Below are 20,251 nucleotides of genomic sequence, written 5' to 3' on the forward strand. Positions count from 1 at the left end.
GACCAGTTCAGAAGCTTTTCACTTCTGTTTCTACTTGTTAATGTAAAGTATGTTTGGTTTAAAACAAGCCAACTTCAAACCATGGATTATGAAGCGAATTTGTTCAAACAAACTGTGGTTAATGTTAACCATAGTTTAAGGCAGAGGTGGGGAAACAATGATTCTCCAGATGTTGTTGGCCTCCAACTCACATCACTCCAGCCAGTGTGGCCAAGGGACAGAAGTGATGGAAGTTGTAGTCTTGCAACATCTGGAAGGCCATAAGTTTCCCAGTCTTGGTTTAAGAGTCTGAATGCCGTGTTGGATGTGGTTAATGGAAACCAGCAGCTCACTGCAGTCATGCCAGAGAAGCAAAGGGCAGCAGATAAAAGGTCCCCCAGCCCAAGGAACTATTAATGCAGGCAGAGGGAAAAAAACTTTCAATAGTATAATTCCCACACTTCTTGGGGACAAGACAGCAGTAGCATCACAATTTATCAGCTACATCTAATGCACAGTCTGTGCTCACTCTTGGAAAGGTGGGACCCCACCATTGTTTTCCATTCTTTTGTAATCACAATGATCATTTTAGTATTAAAGTACTGTAAACAAACAAACAAAATACAGTCAGCCCACAACTTACGCTCCTTTAACTTGTGCACATTCCACATTATGAGCTTGGCAAAAAATAATAAATTTAAATAAGGGGGTGGGGTAGAAAGGGGACAGGCATCCATGAAAAAAAGACTTTGACAATCTCACCCGCCACTGAACCCAATGTGTTTTGAGCATACGTGAATTTGGTTTTAGGCACTATTCCCAGAATGCAACCCCTGCAAAGGTTATGGGTAGTGATGAGGTGAGAAAATTCTCTAGAGAAAATTCTCAAGAATGAGAATATTCTCGAGAATATTCTCTGCTGGAAAATTCTCTGGAGAATATTTTCCACAAACTGTAAATTCTAATGTAAGAACCAGTTGCACAACCCACATTTTAAAAAATCTAGTAAATAATGAGTCAAGCTATGATATTGCCAGTGTAAGTAATGGATAATTATTTTTTTGATTCAGTTACTGGGCATTGTGTCATTCACCATTGGCAGTTCTGAAATGTGAGCTACAGAAAACATTTTTTATTTTTAGTTTTAAAAATGCTATTCATTTAATTTGATGAACACTTGAATTCCTATGTATTTCAACTATATGTGATAGCCTTTTTTTCTATTTTGGTGTGACCTTATTCTTAGCGATTCTATACCCTTGGCCATATAGTATGATTTTTTTTACACAAAGTAGCTTTAATGCTTTATACACTCAAAGTAACAGCATGTGAGGTGGCCTTGATTTAAACAGCTGATGTTTCTATATTTTTATTTAGTGCCAGTAACTGGTTTTTGCAGCGCCATTCAATGGTACAAGGTGCCATTCACCAGAGAATGACATACTGAAATGTATTATCATATAATGATAATATATTTAATGTTAATGGCTTCTTTTTTATATGTATGCATATAGTTTTGTTTATCAAGCTGTGTTTTAGTCACCAAAACAGTTATTAAGTGCTGGAGCTATTAGAAGCACAAGATAGCCTATTACAGTTTTTGGTTGCTGTAATAGGCTATCTTGAACAAGTTTACCCATGAATAAACATGTATATTAACTAATTATATCATTTTCAATGCATTAAAATGAAAATTCTCCTATTTTAAATGAAAATTCTCTAATATTCTCATTAATCGAGAATATTCTCCAAAAGATTATTCTTAAGAATTTAACATCACTAGTTGTGGGTTTATGGTACTGCAATAAGTTCTGCATATATTTGCCCTTGAAACTAGCCTGGAAAGCATAGATGGTCCAGAATGCTGTGGCAGATGAACATGTTTAAGCAATATTGCAAAACACTTGAGAATACTTCATAACCTGGGAACTTGGCGAGCACCTCTATCTGCCTATTGTCATCATTATCAAAGGACCTGATTAAGTGAAGTAAAGGAATGTGGTGTTTGGAGCAGGGCCCCCAGTGGTGACTCGGGGCTGTGGAATGACCTCCAACAGAAATCCTGATTGTATACTTCCCTTTCGGCTTTCTGTCAGTTATGTAAAGCTCATTTATTTAGGAAAGCTTGGGGGCACGAGGAATTGATGGCTTTTTAAAAAAGTCACTCCTGAGTTTTACTCTGTAGGAAAGCTTGGACTACTTTTCAGCTGCACTGCTTTTTCTGCGTTTATAGATACAATGTTCCCATAAATGTTGATTGTTGGTTGCCTTAAGCAGTTCTAGAAAGGTGGGCTTAAAAACAGTAGTTTAACAAACAAACAAACAAACCAAAAACAAGTACCAGAAGGTTGCTGTGTGTGTTGCAGCAAAAGCCAGAGACACTATTGTGGCACCTTAAAAGCCAAGACATTGATGGCAGGCCAGGCCAGGGGTTCTCAAACCACTTGGTCTATCCTCAAGCCACTTGGGATGCTTACTGATGCCCACCAGATAGAAAACAGGAGATAAAGGGGAGAAGCCAGTCGCAAAACAGTGGCAGGTGGAGGCAGAGCTTGGCATAATCAGCTGGCAATTACTGTCACCACTTTCTACCAATAGCTAATCCATATTTGATTACTGCTAAATTCTTTGCTGCGGCATTTGCCTCGTGGCAAGCTATTCCACAGCTTAGCTTTCCTTAACAGGTTCTTCCTTTTATGGAATCAACCCAAAGATTATGGCATGGCTCGCAGGCTATGGCACTGAGGCCCAGTTAAAAGTGGCCCGTGGCAGTGGGGAGCCCTGGCCCACTGTCTGATAAAAGTGGGTTAAGTTTTGTGGACTGGAATCCACTCCACCAGATCAAAACCTAGTGCTGGCAATAAGGCCCTAAGCAACAGGACAGAATCAATAGTGCTTGTGACCTGTACAGAAACAAATGAATTATATTTAATCTGGCTGGGTTTAAAGTTTGCCATGGCTCTGTGGTCAAACCCTCGCTTCCACAATGTCATGCTTGCAAGTGACCCTTTAGCCTTCAGACCGCTGGAGCAAGGAAAACAAACATAGTTTGGGAGGTGGTTTTGTGCTTCTTTCCATGCATAAAGGCTTAAAAAACAAACAAACCCCTCAATCTATCAATCACCAGGAGTGCAGCAACTAAACAAGAACATTGATGTGCTCCCCTGTGAAATGGCCAAGGAGCATCCAGAGGTAAACTGTTTAAAGGGCTACTGAACAAGAACAAGCACTTCCATTACAAATTGTTCCTATTGCCGGACATTTGAGAACATTTGAAGACTGCACCTACAATCAAGTAATAAATTACAGTACACCAAAAAGAGAGAGGGGAGGGAGGGAGGGAGGGAGGGAGTAATGTCTACTGCATGGCAAAGTATTTCAGTTTCTGTTTATTTGTAACCATGGACCCGAGGGCAGGCAACTATAGCTCTGAGTTTAGGTGGTTCACAACAGAGTTGTAATATAAACAGATCCATGAATCAAAAAAGCGAAATGAGAACATATTCAGATATTAATGATTTAAAATACACATAGGCAAAGTGAGGAAGGCCGTTCTCATTCCTTGCCAGGTGCAATAATGCTGCTTCTACCTTCCTCCCCCTCCTGCAATTTCTTGGTTATTACTTGCACTCAAAGCGGAGAGCTAAACTTGAAGAGAGGACCGGAGGTCCATTATCAGATCTCCCATGGTTCTCACCCCCCAACCCCCCCCCCCAAAGCAGCAGGGAGGCTGGCAGGGAGGCTGGCTCAAAACATTTTGTCACCTGAGGCAAACCACAAAATGGTGTTTCCTTCCACCAGGGAAGAAGGGATCTACATCAGGAACAAGGATTGGGAGGAGACCAGCACTGCTTCCTATTTGCCAAGAGGCCGCTGTAGAGTCAGCATGAGGGATGCTGGCCTCCACTGCTGCCAAGGCAGTGGCAGCGGTGGCAGGTGATACGTTCCTTAGTGACCAGATCTTCTGCCCCTGTGGATGCTGCCACCTGAGGCAGTTGCCTCACGTTGCCTCATGGGTGGGCCAGCCCTGGAGTGGGGAAATGGAGCTGCAGGATAGCAACTTTTAAAATTATTCCCCCTGCATATACCTACGGGCTCCCTCTCATCTCATTACAGCTCAGCTGGTTAGAGTGCGGTGATGTTAATGCAAAGGCTGCAGGTTCGATCCCCGTATGGGACAGCTGCATATTCCTGCATTGCAGGGGGCTGGACTAGATGATCCTCAGGGTCCTTTCCAACTCTACAATTTTATGATTCTAGGATCAGTAGTGTAAATAGCAATGGGGGCATTCAATGACCCTTTCTACGTGCAGCAACCCTGGAACAATTACTCCATCTTGCCTCATTTGAAAACTAATCTTTCTAAAGTTCTCAGTCGAAAATCAGTTATTCACTCAACTCATTTGTAACTCTCTGCTCCAGGTAGGGCAAACTCCAGCCTTTATCAGTAACTATTTCTGAAACCTCCCTCCGTGTATCATGTTATAAATGTTAATGGTTCTGCCTTGGGCAATTTTTGTGCTATTTCTGCCTAGTTTGACTTTCTTCCTCCCACCAACCTTCAAGCTCCATAAGTCAAAGTCCTCCTATTTTATTACAAATGTAGGCTGAGAGTTTGAGGAATGCCTTTCATTCCTATCTGCCTTGAAATGTATGACATCTCTAGTCTCTTCTCTGTTGCAGAGAGGAAATAAGAACACTGCTTCCACAACGCTCCCTTGCTCTTGAGTCTGATTCACTGTGCACACAGAAAAATAAGCACCCAAGAGGAACCTCGCTTAACCATGTGTTTCAACAAATAATTTATTCAATTAAATGTGCTCTTATTCATCGGTTTAAATTTCTCCTGCTTTGTCCTGAGAAATGAATTACACTGTGCAGCAAGCAAATGTTTATAATCCTTTTTTAAAAAAGAGAAGCCCAGTAGTTTGAACATGCTATGGAGGCAGGAGTTCATAGCCAACTGCAATGAACAGGTTTTTTTTAAAAAAAAACCTAGCTACCCAACAACCCTGATTGCTCAGTGAAAGTCACAACATGTTTAAAACCAAAGCATGAAAGTAAAATATAATGTTACAATTCTTTGTATGAACAACAAAGACTTTCGTGGGACCTTAAAGGCTAATGGTTATATTACTTATTCAGCATATAATTAGAAGTATGTAAAATATATTGACTTTTAAAAGGATTTATGTTTGAGTAATGGGGCAGCTTAATGCATGCTACCTATTACAGTGCACATAATACAAACTGACCCAGTTTGCACTCCACATTAAACTAGAATTTATATACTGCTTGAATGTAAAAAAAGCCTCAAAGCAGTTAGCTAATGGTTTACTATGTATGCACCTATCTGGCCTGTTTGTCTTCTCTTCATATTCAATTTAAAACAAAATACAAAAAACCCAAAAAAACCGATCTGAACCAGAGATTGTGGTTTTGTTTCATTTTTGGATTACTGATTGTGATTTATTAGAACAAACTTTGGCTAGTAATCATGATTCGTTGGAAGCAGAATAATTATGATCCCTTGGTGTGGACATCAAAGGGATTGTGACTTGTTTTCTACCAGTGCCCAGCTAACATGAACGGGGAGGAGCAAAATAATGGTAAGTCATTGTTTACGTTTGTCACTGTGATGGAGATACACTAAATGAGAACATAATGAAAATACAGAACACAAAATAAAAACCCGAACCAGATCTTTCACAACTTCTCCAAGAAGTCCACATTTGTATGACACAACCAAAGGAATTGAGAAGATTTCCTTAATTCAAGTGGACTTTGCCTCCCTGGACTTGCTCTACATGTGATCTGAGAGCTGCATTGCAAAATTTGGAGAAGGTGAAAACTAAAGGAAAGCAAAATTCTATTCTATCCCAAGATTTATATTTTAATAATAATAATAATAATAATAATTTATACCCCACCCTCCCCGGCCAAGACCGGGCTCAGGACTGCTAACACTGAATATAAATACAGTAAAAACAGTAAAAAACAACAATAGTTGATTAAAATATAAGTTAGAATACAGTTTAAAAAGCAGCTTAAAAAGCAGCTTAAAATGCAGCCTCGTTTTAGTGGTAGCCCATAGATCAAAGCCATAAGGGGAGAAAACGTCAAATATTCACCGGGGCAAACTATCCATGCTGGTCGTACATGGGCCAGCAAAAAGAGCCAAGGGAAAATTTATATACAAATCCCATATAAGGGGTTCTATTTATTTATTTATTTATTTATTTATTTATTTATTTATTTATGATGTCAAATCCTGCAGGGCCCTGATCTCTTGCGGTACGGCGTTCCACCAAGCCGGGGCCAGAGCTGAAAAGGCCCTGGCCCTGGTTGAGGCCAATCTAACCTCCTTGGGGCTTGGGACTTCCAAAGTGTTGTTATTTATGGACCTTAAGGTTCTCCGCGGGGCATACCAGGAAAGGCGCTCCCGTAGGTAGGAGGGTCCTAAGCCACACAGGGCTTTAAAGGTCAAAACCAGCACCTTAAACCTGACCTTGTACTTCACTGGGAGCCAGTGCAGCTGGTAAAGCACTGGATGAATGTGATCCTGCGGCAAGGACCCTGTAAGGAGTCTTGCCGCGGCATTCTGTAACCCGCTGGAGTTTCTGGGTCAGCTTCAAGGGCAGCCCTGCGTAGAGCGAATTAAAGTAATCAAGGCATAATTACCGTGTTGTGGTTTTTAACGCTGTATGAACACGGTTCTGAAAAGAATTTTAAATAAAAATAAAGACATAGTATATAAATTCTGAAAGAAATACTGTCTGCTGTTTTGGTTGAAATCAAACCAAAAAGGCAAAAACGCAGCACTTTGGAAGCCTCAATGATCATCTGATCATTGGTGCTTGCAGAATCTAGTGCACAGGGCTTTGTAGGCATTGCCAAACAGCTGAAGAATGGTGCCTGCAAACCCCTTTTGGCCAAAGCCTGTCTTTACCTGTCCCCACCTGACATCATAAATTACATAAGGTACAAGCCAAGTAGGCGTAACTTGATCAACACAGTCTGGTACACCTTATTATACCTGATCTATGGCAGAACATTTTTAAATGCTTCAATCCAAGTTGTTCTATGATGTCTACCATTCTTTTTTTAAAAAATAAAATTAAGATGTTCCATGTAAAAAAAGGCTTGAACAATTGAAAAGTTCAGTGATATACAAGCAGCTAGTTATTTAAAAGCTTAGCTGCAGAACAAAGTTTACTTTAGCCTTGACTTTGAACTGCTTCTAACCACATCTTGCTACTGGTATACCAACCTTTGGCATGGCCCAAGTTCTGGCTGCTCATTAACACTTGGGTTGCCCGACAAAATCCTGAACGAAATAGGTCAGAGGTCAGTTTCTAGTCTCCCAAAATCATTCACCTTTTAACTGAATATAGCTGTAAACAATGAACTTTCAAAGAAGCAGCAAAATACATATAACTGGGAATGCAAGAGAGGGCAATGACGTTTTAAAAAATAATCTCCTTTTTCAGCCCCTTCCTATCTGCTTTACACAGTTCTCTTCATTCCGCATCTGCATAGGTCAGGGGAAGCCCACATGGTACCCTCCGCATCTTGTTGTACTCCAACTCACATTAGCTCCAGCAAACATGGCCAGTTGTAGTCCAACAACATCAGAAGAGCACCACGTTGGCTTATCGTGATGCAGGCACATTCCTCTCTCCTAATGTTCTACTTTGCAAATGGGGCAGATCAGCTCTCCTAGCGTGGGTGGCAGTATCTTAAATAAGCTGTTTCTATTTCTGTTCAGTGATAAATAGTGTGATGAATTTGGTTAGACCAAATCAGCAAAATGTACACAATATGTAATTTGCAGGATATGGCTTTCCAGGGTGCAGAACTTTGGTTGATTTGCAATTAGACCAAAAAAAACCCTGAAACTGTAGATACCTTAAATTTTGTATTTGTCTGGTTCACTGCTACATCCCAAGTCAGTCCATAATAAGACCCATTCATGATTTGACTATGGATGAAGAGGCTGATGTATATTACCGAAATGTGGATGGGGGGGGGATCCTGACCCGACCCAGTTATGTCTACTTGGTACTTTGGCCACAGTGACCCACACACTGGTAACTTCCAAGACTATACTGGAATGCAGACTACTGGAATTCACTCTAAGTAGGGCTGCCCTTAACACTGGTCTGAAACCAAAGCCAGTGCAGAATAAAGCAGATAAACTGCTGATTGAGCTACCTGCCGTGAGCATTTTCCACCGCTTCTGAAAGAACTGAACTGGGCAGTGGGCACCAAGTTGCTGCTGAGACAAGTTTAAGGTTCTCTTGCCAACTTACAAAGCTGTAAACAACTTGGAAGCTGGACACCTGGGAGAGCACCTTCTCTCAACCTGTATATTGAGACCCGTCTGTTTGTGTCAAAGCATGCTGAGATCCCGTCTTGCAACAACCAAGAAATGACCCTTTCAGTTGTGGTACCCAGTTTATGGAATCACCTCCACTCTGGAATAAGGTAAGCACCAACTTTTGATCAGCTGTTGAAGAATGCTAAAAAAACTTCTTAGTCTATGGCCAGATTGGATGCAAACAGCAGAAGATTAATTCGTTTCAGTCTAAAACTGCAACCACACCATACATTTAAAGCATGCTTCCACCCGGCCGGGGGGGCAGGGGGAGGAATGAGAACTGCAGTTTGTTGAAGGTGCTGGGAAATACAGTTCTGAGAGAAATAAACTACAGTTCCCAGAATTCGGAGGGGAAGGTGCTTCAAATATATGGTGGGTTCAAAGCCCAAGCCCGCCTCAATCACATATAAAGCAGAGACCAGATTAGATTTTTAGAGGAAAGGGAACTAAACCCATCACTCAAAGATTTTAGTGTATTTTTCATCCTTGTTGGAAGCCGCCCAGAGTGGCTGGGGAAACCCAGCCAGATGGGCGGGGTACAAATAATAAATTATTATTATTATTATTATTACCTCATCACTATAGAGATGTAAGTAGCAAGCACAGGGTTCAGAGCTGGTTTAAACAAAAGGTTCTGCCACTGTCACATCTAGTTTGGTTACTGACCGTCATTATTCAGGGCTATTTTCAGATTTGCAATGTAACCCTGTTAAGTAATATTTGCCCTGTACTGCAGTGTGATCCAAGGGCTTAAGAGGCAGCCTAGAAGAGATTATGTCTTTTTCTCAATGTAATATGAAGAGAACAAGCAAGAGGAGATAACAGGTCTGGATCACAATAATGTAAACCATTCATCCAATAGTCAAGAGATGAAGATAAAAAGGAAAATAACAAAGCACTACTGAATAAAAAGCTAAACCACTGAACGCGATGACAACTTCCACAACAAAGATGAAGAAAACTTTTTTATACAGTAACCTTTAAAATAACTCGCCTATCGGAATAACAATGAGATAAAATCAAGTAAGCCCATTCAACATTCAAATCCAAGATGTACTTTTTAACATTGTGACTGCAGAAAAGAATCTTCCAAGCCTAAACCATGTTCTTTCTACAATTGCCTCAAGATATCTCCAGTTTTCATTCAACACATGGCATGTACTCATCATACCAAAACTGAGGAACAGCAAAGGAGGAGTTCAATCTACTATAAAAAGGCAGCAAAATACAAAACTAATTCCACAGCACATTTCAGCCCTGACCTTTCCAGAAGTAAGCAATTTATTCTAACACAATGATCCATGTCAGCATTTCAATAAATTTACTGAGGACCAGGTCTTCCTGGTAAGAGCTCCCATGAAAATGTTATGTTTGCTTTTAAAATGTACAGTGGTACCTCTGGTTACGAACTTAATTTGTTCTGGAGGTCCGTTCTTAACCTGAAACCATTCTTAACCCGAGATACCACTTTAGCTAATGGGGCCTCCCACTGCCGCTGCACGATTTCTGTTCTCATCCTGAGGTAAAGTTCTTAACCCGCTACTTCCAGGTTAGCGGAGTCTGTAACCCGAAGTGTTTGTAACCCAAGGTGTTTGTAACCCAAGGTACCACTGTAATTGAAATTACCTCCAATCCTGTAAGCCCCCTTGAGTCAGGGGAAAAGGATAAACTGCCAATCACAAGTATCAATATTATAAGGCGTTAGGTATATTTTATCTATTTTAAAGGTAAAGGGTAAAGGCACCCCTGACAGTTAAGTTCAGTCGTGAACGACTCTGGGGTTGCAGCACTCCTCTCGCTTTACAGGCCAAAGGAGCCGGTGTTTGTCCGCAGACAGTTTCTTCAGGTCATGTGGCCAGCATGACTAAGCCGCATCTGGCGAAACCAGAGGAGCGCACAGAAACACCGTTTACCTTCCCACCAGAGCGGTACCTATTTATCTACTTGCACTTTTTTTTTGCGTGCTTTCAAACTGCTAGGTTGACAAGAGCTGGGACAGAGCAACAGGAGCTCACCCTGTCGCGGGGATTGAAACTGCCAACCTTTTGATCAGCAATCCCAAGGCTCAGTTGTTTAGACCACAGCGCCATCCGTGTCCCACACTTATATACTTTATCTAAGTCTAATAGCTGGAAGACTGCTACAACAAAGTAATCCTCAAAATGTGCCAGGTGTACTGCAGAACAAAAAAACAAAAACAAAAACAAAAACCCAAACAGCCACATTCAGAAGTTACGCCGCCACCATTCAATGTCTCAGGGATAATGGAAATAAAGTTGAAAAGGCAAAACAGTATATTGGCAATTAGTTATGACAGCAGTGAACAAAAAAAAAAGGGATTTCAAATTTTACTATCATGGAAATAGTTTACAATGGGTATCAGAATAAAAAATCCAAACACACTAACTAACTATGCAAACAACAAACCTTTTGTCCAAATTTTAAGCTTCTTTAGGATCAAGCTCAAGATCTAAGCTTAACTGGCATCAACACCTATTATTATTATTATTATTATTATTATTATTATTATTATTATTGCTACTACTACAACCACTACGGAGAATGTGGGACAGAAATAGAATACTTAATCTAGAAGTAAATTAAGTCAAGCTTAAATCCCTCAATTGTGTGATTGCCTGGAAATTTAATAGTTAATAATAATAATAATCTGCAATACTGATTTCAACCAAATGTTATTTTTATGAATAAACACTGTGGCAAGAGAATGCCTTCACATATGTAAGATCTTCAAGCTTCAACAAATCACTGAGGTATAAATATATTTGGGCAATCAAAAGCCGCATTGGTTTTAATAGTTACAGTTCACTAACTATATAAGGAAATTGTAATGTAAGCACTTTCAGGTGAGGAAATTAAAATCTGAGTTCATAATAAATAACGGTAAAGCATCTGGTGTCTCTAATTTATTCTTTAAAATGGAATTCTCCTGTAAAATGAAACAGTGAAAGAGATTTATGATCCAATGACCCTGAAGAGTAAGGCATCATCTAAACTAAGCCTTGAGCATATATTTAGAACCACTGTGATATTTTTTCATTATTTGCTAATCTGACCAAAATAGTTATGACTAGATGACATACAATAACTTATAGCTGTGGGATCAAAACTCCCCACCACTCACTAAAAATGCTGAGGTTCTTGTCAGACCACTTACAATATTTTCCTGCCTTCTGTAATGTGCTGTGGTAGAGCCTGAGACTGTATAATATTCTATTGCTTGTGGTCAACTGTTCCATTTTCACAGAAATATTATAAATATAATCTACAGAGTAAGAGACATGTTAATAAACTGAAAACCTAAGCTATTCCTCATTATATATGAAAAATTTGCCACTGTATCATCATTGGCTGTTCTCCTACAAGGTTAGTACAGCAAGGATTTTACCTGCCAAATATTGGAGACCCCTAATGCAAAATGTTTGAAGAAGAACATTCACTACTATGCTGTTATTACTAAATTAATACACTGCATGGGACTAATGAAGGAAGGCACCACTATAATTAATCGCTTAAAAGCTGTTGACCTTTAATTACAGGTGGAGCTCAACTAAGTTTTACTCAGAGTAAACCCACTGAAATTAACAGACCTTGTTGTTGTTTAGTCATTTAGTTGTGTCCAACTCTTTGTGACCCCATGGACCAGAGCACGCCAGGCACTCCCGTCTTCCACTGCCTCCCGCAGTTTGGTCAAACTCATGTTAGTAGCAACGGACCTTAGTCATATTCATTAATTTCAATGGGTCTACTTTGAGTGAGACTTGGTTGAATAACACCCGTAAGGCACAAAACACCTCTAATCTGTAACTGTTAGTCATTTATTTATTTAATAAAATATATGCACCACAAAGCGGTCTACAGAAGACAAAACAGTAAAATCAAGAAAGATTCACAACCCTACTCTAAAACATGCAAAAGTTACAATACTGAAATGGGTTAAAATTACCTCAACTCTCTAAGCTTCTGGATAGAAAAATAAGAGTTTGGACTTGATACCCTGACTTTCACTCCCCTTAAGGCAAGCATAGGCAAACTCTGGCCCTCCAGATGTTTGGGACTACAATTCCCATCATCCCTAGCTAAGGACCAGTGGTCAGGGATGTGGGAATTGTAGCCCCAAACATCTGGAGGGCTGGAGTTTGCCTCCGCCTGCCCTAAGGAGTCTCAAAGCGGCTAACAATCTCCTTTCCCTTCCTCCTGCACAACAAACACTCTGTGAGCTAAGTGAGGCTGAGAGACTTCAGAGAAGTGTGACTGGCCCAAGGTCACCCAGCAGCTGCATGTGGAGGAGCTGGGAAGCAAACCCAGTTCACCAGATTACGAGTCCACTGCTCTTAACCACTATACCACACTGACTCTCTAAATAGGCTTGTCTAAACAGGTATGTTTTTAACAGGCGCAGAAAAGAGCCCTGTGAAAGCACAGTACTCAAGGGGCAAGGAGTTCCAAAGTGTAGGCTCTGCCACACTTAACAATCGAGTCCTTACAAATGTGGAACATGTATTATGTGGCACCTGTAGTGGTGCCAATTCCGCCGATCAAAGTGGCTGGGTTGACATTCTCAGGGTAAGGCGATCTCATGGGTAAACTGGCCCTAAGTTGTTAAGGTCTTTATATACTAATAGTAACACTTTGAACCCGGCCTGGTAGCAAATTGGCAACCAGTGCAGGTTTCTGACCACTGGTGTTACATGCCGACAAGGCCTCACTCCTGTCAGCAATGGTGCTGCAAATGATAACGTTATGCAAGTTACAAAACATTCCACTTTTCTTGGATATGAGAAGCTCTTTCATGCTGATCTAGTTATTTAAATCTACAACCAAAATTACATTAAGTTCTATGGAACTCAATAGGATTTTTTTTTAAAAAAAACTACAATCAAAACATACAATTTTACAAGTACATTTCTGCTATACCCATCCTGTCCTGTGATCCTGCTTGCTAAGCAAGTCTGCACTTTATCAGTCCATATTATTCTGATAAGAGTGTACAAGCTGTACGGTTCAGAGAGTCACCTCAGGAAGAACACCCTGGTAAGTTTTACTCATAGAGGCAAATAATAAAAAGATTTACTTGCACATTTTCTTCTTTTGTGTCATTTAAGCAGAAGTCCCTTCAGTTGTTTCTACTCTCCATTCTCACATACTTCCCATCCCAAAAAGCATGCTGAATTACAATTTTTTAGCCAGAACTCAGTTCTGGTACCTCTCAGGTGGGTGCCATATAAAAGAGCGAGGGAGGTGTTCATGGTGAGTTCTGGCACCTCTTTTCTCTAGAAAAATAGCACTGAATAAATCCATTATTAATAACATGAGAAATCGTTTGGTCCCAATTGCCAGAAAAGGAAAAAATCATAATCCTTGTCATAACTGAAGTACTTCTTGTTTATTCATATAATAGTGCAAGAAGTGGCAATGGTAGAACACTTTGCTTCCAGTAAGAAATGCTCATCTAACCACAGGACTATAGAAAGCACAGCTTAATTGGTATCACAGTATGAATTCGCTCACATCATTTTGTTTAGTACAGATTTAATTGGATCCCCTGCAAGAGAGACATAAAAACAATACAGATGCAGTTTGTGCAAAGGAATCCTAAAAATCTGCCAGTCTGGACGCACCCTGACAGAATCAAACAAGTCATAATTTAATTATTGCCAACTGTCTATAAAAGCTGTGGTTTTAAAGCGGTGTCCATAAAATCCATTAGAACCATTGCCCTTACATTTCCTGTGGAAGGCATGGTGTATTGTAGCTGCGGTGAGGCAGAGCAACAGTAGGACCGCCAGCGGTGACTCCATGCTTTTCTGGATTTGTTCTGCTCTAGTTTAAAAACCCCAATCTGCACGCAGAAGCAGGCTTTCATGCATACATCACTTAGATTGACAACTGTAGTGTACACTGGATGAATAACCATCCATGCATCTAAGAGAGAAAGCTGCCTATTCACGCTGCATTGCTTTTAACACGACATGCATTCCAATACACATCTTGTAGCAACCTGCCTCACATAACTTAAATTGAGCTTAATATTTGCGATCAGCTTTTGAAAAATGCTATCAACAATGCAACCCAAGTAATAATCTACAACATCCACTCCCTTTATATAAAAAGGTATGGTAGGAAGGAAAGCCAGGAATGAAGAGGTGGCTGAGGATGGGGAAAGAATGCTAGAAAGGGAAGACTTGACATTAGGAATGTAAGCCAACAGAAGATGGGAGAACTGTGAGTTTCAATGTGATGTATACAGCAATCAGAGTAAGATAAGGGGAAGGGGGGATTTCTTGCACTAGAAACCCTTTTGCTTTCTAGCTGTCACTAACAGCCACCCCTTCATGGATCCAGACCCTCCACTTCTATGTGTGGAGCAAGATCTGGATTAGGCCACTGAGCAAGCAAGCAAGCAAACACCAAGTAATACAAGTTCACATACATTACCTTCTATTCCATTTAGATAATTATTTGATTTTATATTATTATTACATGCTGTTTAATCTGTACTGATCTTGCATCCATGGCATCAACCTAAAGGGTTTGACCCAAAGAAGTGAAAACAGACTTCTGTACATGCAAAAGGAGTTTCCCACCTCTCTTCTCTACTGAAGCCCACTTGAAGTCTGTTTGAGGGACAAGGATCCTCTATGATGTGCAATGAGATAAGAGGAAAACTGGTGGAATTGCAGAAGTGCCTATTTGCACAAAGCACCTTTGGATACAAACAGAAAGCTGCTTGGCCCTAGAGATCATCTAGTCAAACAAAGTTAATCCTTTGTGTTCTTAACCTGCAACTGACCCTGGGGGAGACAGGTAGACATGGCTGGGAAAGGGAGTGGATTAATTTGGCCTGTGTGTTTCCTTCTGTTCCACCCTCCTCAGTTGTCACTTGAACTCCCTAAGGCTTGTGCTGTCACCATTCATCTTTCTCTTGAGTACAGAGCTACCCCCCCCCCGCCCAGTAGAATAAAAAGGGTGCACACATGCCCTGGGTGAGCCAAGTGACAGCAGAAGAGGAAGAAGAAACAGAAGGGAAAACATGTCCAACTGATTCACTCCCTTCTATTCCAGCCCCCCCTCTCTTTTTCTTCTCCCAGGCTTCTAAGCAAAAATCAGCAGTATGACTCACTAGGGGCAAGTCAAGTGACAGAGAGGAGGATGGGGGGAAACAAACCTAACAAATAAATCTGTTTCTTTTCCAAGCCATTTTGGATGTCAAACATCTGGTTGCAGACAGCAGGCAGAGGTATGCAGTTCCCTTACAATCCAGGTGAGAAGAGAACAATTGACAAGTTGTGCATTCTGGATTCTGTGCAATGCACATCCTCAACTACAGCAATTCCTTTGCTTTATTATTCTGCCCTATTTTGAAGCTCATGGGTTAAACATGTTTTTTAAAAAAGGAAAATACTCTAAAAAAATAAGCTCAATATTATTCCTATTTTGCAGGTGGGAAATTTAAGGATGAGAGACAACAACTTGCCCACATCTTTTTCCCTGGTGGAACTCAAGGCAGCTATACACACAGCCTTGAGTGTGGTGTCCATTCTAGGAAAGAATGTGAAAGTCCAACGTTCTGAAATATAGCTACCCCAAGCTCTAGGAAGCTGGATGCTTCTGAAACAAGGGACAATTCTTCAAAATTATGCTGTGGTAAACATCTTTCAGAGTTGCAGCAATATCATCCTTATCATTGTGCGGAAACCCTTTTATCTTCTCACCAATTCAACTCAATTGTAACTCCCCTAGGCTATAATCCATACACAAAAACCAAAACGCATGCCAGCAAATTTAAGTTGCAGGTCCCTGCCAGAAAAAGCAAAATCAATAGCTGAAATCCTGATATTCCTCCTTGGGAATCAACTTGTTGCGGAAGAGTTTTCTGTGTGCAGTAACCAAATGCCTCAGTTGTGATCTGTGGTGTATTATTACCCTTTCTACAATCCCAGCAGCAGTGTCCCCTTTGATAACACATGAAATTAGATGTACCACACCCTCAGTGGATAATATGGTTTGAGTGTAAACTTATCCTTCTCTGTATGGACACGCCTTACTCTTTGGAGATGAGATATTCCATAGAAAACAGGTTTTCATTTTATTTTCCCTCAAAGTGAGGTGGTTCTAGTATAGCCAAAAATGGATGTGCCTAAAGACAAATGCAGTCCTCATCGATGTGACCCCCAACCATTCAGGGACACCTCCTGAAGGCCTTTCCCAACTCCACTTCCATTTTCCAGTGCTTCATCTAATTCATGCCTACCACTTCAAATGTTTGTTCTCAGAATTCTGCCAGGGTTCCATAGCCCATAATTATCTATTTTGTCCATTTATAGATCACTTATTGTTAACAGATTCCAAAGCAGTTTACAATGAGGAAAATCCAAGCAAATACGGTAATCAAAATACAATTGTATACATTAAGACCAATTAAAGCTCTAGAACTTTATGAAAGGTGTATATGCCACCTCTCTGCTAATGAATAGGTTACATGGCTCTAAGCCTACCTGAAGCCTGCCTACACCACAACTCCAGCAAAGGTTTGAAAGAAGAATAGACATACCTCGGGTTACAGCCGCTTCAGGTTGCATCTTTTCGGGTTGCAGACCGCCGAAACCCGAAAGTACTGGAACGGATTACTTCCAGGTTTCGGAGGTCGCGCATGTGTAGAAATGGTAAATCGCACTTTGCGCATGCGCAGAATCACAACCGACACGTGCGCAGATGCGGGTTGCGAACGTGCATCCCCCACGGATCACGTTCGCAACCCGAGCGTCCACTGTAAGGAGTTTCTCTTAGAAATCTAGGAGCCAAATATAATGTACGGATCGCTATGGTAACCTCCCTCCAAAACTGCTGGAGAGACCTGAGCTGTTTCTGAATTTCAGCAGGGACCAAAGTAGCCTTCTGAGTGGCACAGCCCACCTACTCTAGAACTCAACACCAGTAAGACACTTTGTCAAGTGACAATTACATAATCACATCTGTTAGGCGTGAATTCCCTTTAATATTATAATCCCAGAGACAGGCAAGAAAAATCCTCTGATGATTTATTCTTCGGTAATTTTACTGCAACACATTCTATTATTATTTTTTTAAATTAGATTCTAGCTTTAAATATGAATAAGAAAAGCACTGTAATAAATAGGCAAATTTCTTTCCTGATCTTCTTTTCTAGCTAGCCCAAAGGCACACATCTTACACAATATGAATAAGTTAAGGTAAATGTGGGTAAAGCTAAAAAAGGCAGAGGTTACCACGAGATATTTTGCATAGGCCACAACTGTAAAACACATTGACTTTCTTTTATAAATTTATACTTTTTCCAACTGTGTCATTTCCCGCCCACAATTAATCTATCAGAAACTAGGTACAGCCTAGGAAGCCTACTGCAGAAAGAAAAACTGTATACCATGTGTGCATAGTCACATCCTCCCCATGTTAACAGTTCTTGAGCTCCATCTTCTATGCATGGTGTCAATAATGGAAAGTTGCTTTTCGGTCTCTTCAGTAGCGGAGGCAGTCAACGTGTTTCCCCAAGGCACTTGTGCTAGCTATACTGCCTAAATAGTTCTTTAAAATCCTGAGAATCAAATAATTCTATTGAAGAAAAGGAGTGTTTCCACCTCACATGAGAGTTTTGAAAATACAGTATACTGAACACTCAGAAACAAGGACTAAAAAAGAAACCCAGCTGTATTAGGTTTTTCATATTGCGTTATTCCATGGCAATTACAAAGTTCACCCTTGGGTGTTTTACTACAACCCAGTCAACACTGTTCCACAACCAGATAGAGGTAAAATTATAAACTATAGTTGCATGCTGCACTGAACTTTGCACTATTTTCCCTATGAACATCCTGTCACCAGAGTCTACGAAGTCACTTCCACTTTGTCCCCACATTCCTACTTTGGTCTCTCTAGCTGGAATGTTTTCCAAGCCAGTTCTGACCCTCTATTTATATGGAAAAAAGAGCAGCCTGGTCTTTTATGCCTCAGGTTAGTGGATGCACAAAAGACCAAGTTATCTGTAACCTAATACAATGAGAACAAATTATGACCTATTAATGGACCACAGAAAACCCCGAGTTCTTGTGTGACCTCCCAACAAACATCAAAACACTCTTGGCTTACCAACTGTGGCTTGTTTGGAGAGAAACAAACCAAAAGCACTAGTTCATAGTAAGTCAGCACTGAGTTCTGTTGCTCCTACCTCCCAGCAGTGTAGAACAGAGCAGGAGCAGTTCAATGGTATGCAATAGTGAACTGCTTGTTTGTAGTAAGTCATAGTTCAGGGCTTACTATGATGGCTGAATGGGCTCGGTATCTATGCTTGGGTTTTCCTTCTCTAATTCTGCTTTCTTTCTCCCCTTTTGAAACTCTCAAGCAAGTTCTGTCACCAAATGAACTGTTATTTACTTCCTAACTCCTCCTCCTTATTCTAACACGAATCCCTTTGTATCTTCGTGGCACCAATCACCCTTTATTTGGTGTGTCTTTTTCCAACTTCTCTCAGCATCGGCACATCCCTCCTTCTCATTCTATCTGCCCCAATCTCTTCTATTCGCTATAGATTTAACCACATAGTCGCCACCCGATCTAAATGATACCTTTGTAATTCAGTGAACCTTTTTCCCATGTACATAGACATTTTATATCTCTCAGTCTTGATCTCATTACCAACTCCTTTAATTGAAGACTCAATTTTCCATGGCACATGATGACTCTTGGTTAAAGATCCAGACATATGGTTCCACCTGTTCATGAATAATCAGTGATGTGTAGGTGAGGAAATGAGATAATACCATTCCTATTATGATTTCATCCACTTAGTACTAAGAAAAGCTCAAAGCAAAGAGTATAGTTAGTTTTGATATATAATTTTCTGGGAAGACCCTTCCTAGGAACTGGTCAGAGAAAATAAGAAGTCTCAGTTGAACTTCATCCTACCTTACTCTTACGTAGTCTGTTGCTCAAATTCCTTTATCTCTAAACCCAACTCCAACACCAGAAGTAACCAAGGACAAAATAAAAATGCCTATGACAATACTGAGAACCTGTTCAGCTTTCCTCACATGTGCACCTCCTTTGGTGTTAAAAATATAGACCCACCCACCCTTCAGTTTATTCGTGAAGGGTGCAGACAGCGAACAAGCACTGTTATGCCTAGTTTGGCCTTAATATTGAAGCCTTATTTTGAAAACAGAAAACAAAGAACAATGTGTTAACAAGAGCTTTGTATTTAGAAACAGCTGCAAGCAGAAATATATAACCAAGCATAAATTCTTTCAAGTACTCTTATAATAGTAGACAAGCCAGCTAATTACTAGGCCCGGACACTGAGGTCCAGCTCCGAGGGCCTTCTGGCGGTTCCCTCACTGCGAGAGGCCAAGTTACAGGGAACCAGGCAGAGGGCCTTCTTGGTAGTGGCCCCCGCCCTGTGGAACGCCCTCCCATCAGATGTCAAAGCAATAAACAACTACCTGACATTCAGAAGACATCTGAAGGCAGCCCTGTTCAGGGAAGTTTTTAATATGTGACATTTTAGTGTATTTTTCATCTTTGTTGGAAGCCGCCCAGAGTGGCTGGGGAAACCCAGCCAGATGGGCGGGGTACAAATAATAAATTATTATTATTATTATTATTATTATTATTATTATTGGCCACAAAACTATTTCGGGGGGGGGGGGGTTCTGCACATGTGGCAAAACCAATTTGTCACCATAAATAGAATATTTAGGCGAAGAAGCAATCATCTGAACTCTGCATCACAGTTCCACTCTGTTTTAGCACAAGAATGCAAATAAATGTTGACACCTGCGGAGTTAAAGACAAATGCTTGAACAAACGCTAACAGATGACATAACTGTAAAGCACATGGTA

At 40.6% G+C, this 20,251-nt stretch overlaps 1 protein-coding gene across 3 annotated transcripts in view; it reads right to left on the bottom strand.

Moving 5' to 3' along the window:
* LPGAT1 (lysophosphatidylglycerol acyltransferase 1) overlaps positions 1-20,251 on the bottom strand; it is a 56,607-nt gene that overhangs the window by 29,318 nt on the left and 7,038 nt on the right. The window lies entirely within an intron of this gene.

The sequence above is a fragment of the Podarcis cretensis genome, assembly GCF_951804945.1.
Source record: "Podarcis cretensis genome assembly, chromosome: 3".
In the NCBI taxonomy this organism is placed as follows: domain Eukaryota; kingdom Metazoa; phylum Chordata; class Lepidosauria; order Squamata; family Lacertidae; genus Podarcis; species Podarcis cretensis.